We start from the raw sequence: 528 nt of genomic DNA on the forward strand, positions 1-528 counted from the left end.
GAAAACGAGTTTCCCTCGATCTCGGTGAAACGCACGATAGCGGACACACGCGCCGTGTCGCGGGTCACAACGCGAGCACCGTCGCACGCTTCGCCGTAGAAAACACGAATTCCGCGAAAGCCGAAGGATCTCTCACATCCAACGTTAACGCGTTTCACGAAAATCGCAGGATTCCGTATGTTCGCAATAAATAACCGCACTACGCACTGTTGCGTATTATATGATGCGCGGTATTCACGAGACTGTAGACTTGCTCGCGTAAGTTCGCGTATTTCGCGAAAAATGTCGAATCCGGTTTTAATCGAATTAGCGCGGCATCGCCCGATCTATTATTTATCGAAAGCGTTGTTAAACGGCCACGAAATTCGTTAATTACGACGCGGAACTTGATTAACATCGCGCCGGGATAGCCTTCGAGAGTAGCATGGATGCTGCCTCTTTCGGTTCCGAAGGACCACTCGTTGTTGCCGGGCGGGAGCTCTCCTTATATAGTATCCCCACTCTCGGCTCGATTCGCGAGACAAACAA

This window comes from Wasmannia auropunctata, unplaced genomic scaffold (assembly GCF_000956235.1).
Source record: "Wasmannia auropunctata unplaced genomic scaffold, wasmannia.A_1.0 LD336060.1, whole genome shotgun sequence".
Lineage (NCBI taxonomy): Eukaryota > Metazoa > Arthropoda > Insecta > Hymenoptera > Formicidae > Wasmannia > Wasmannia auropunctata.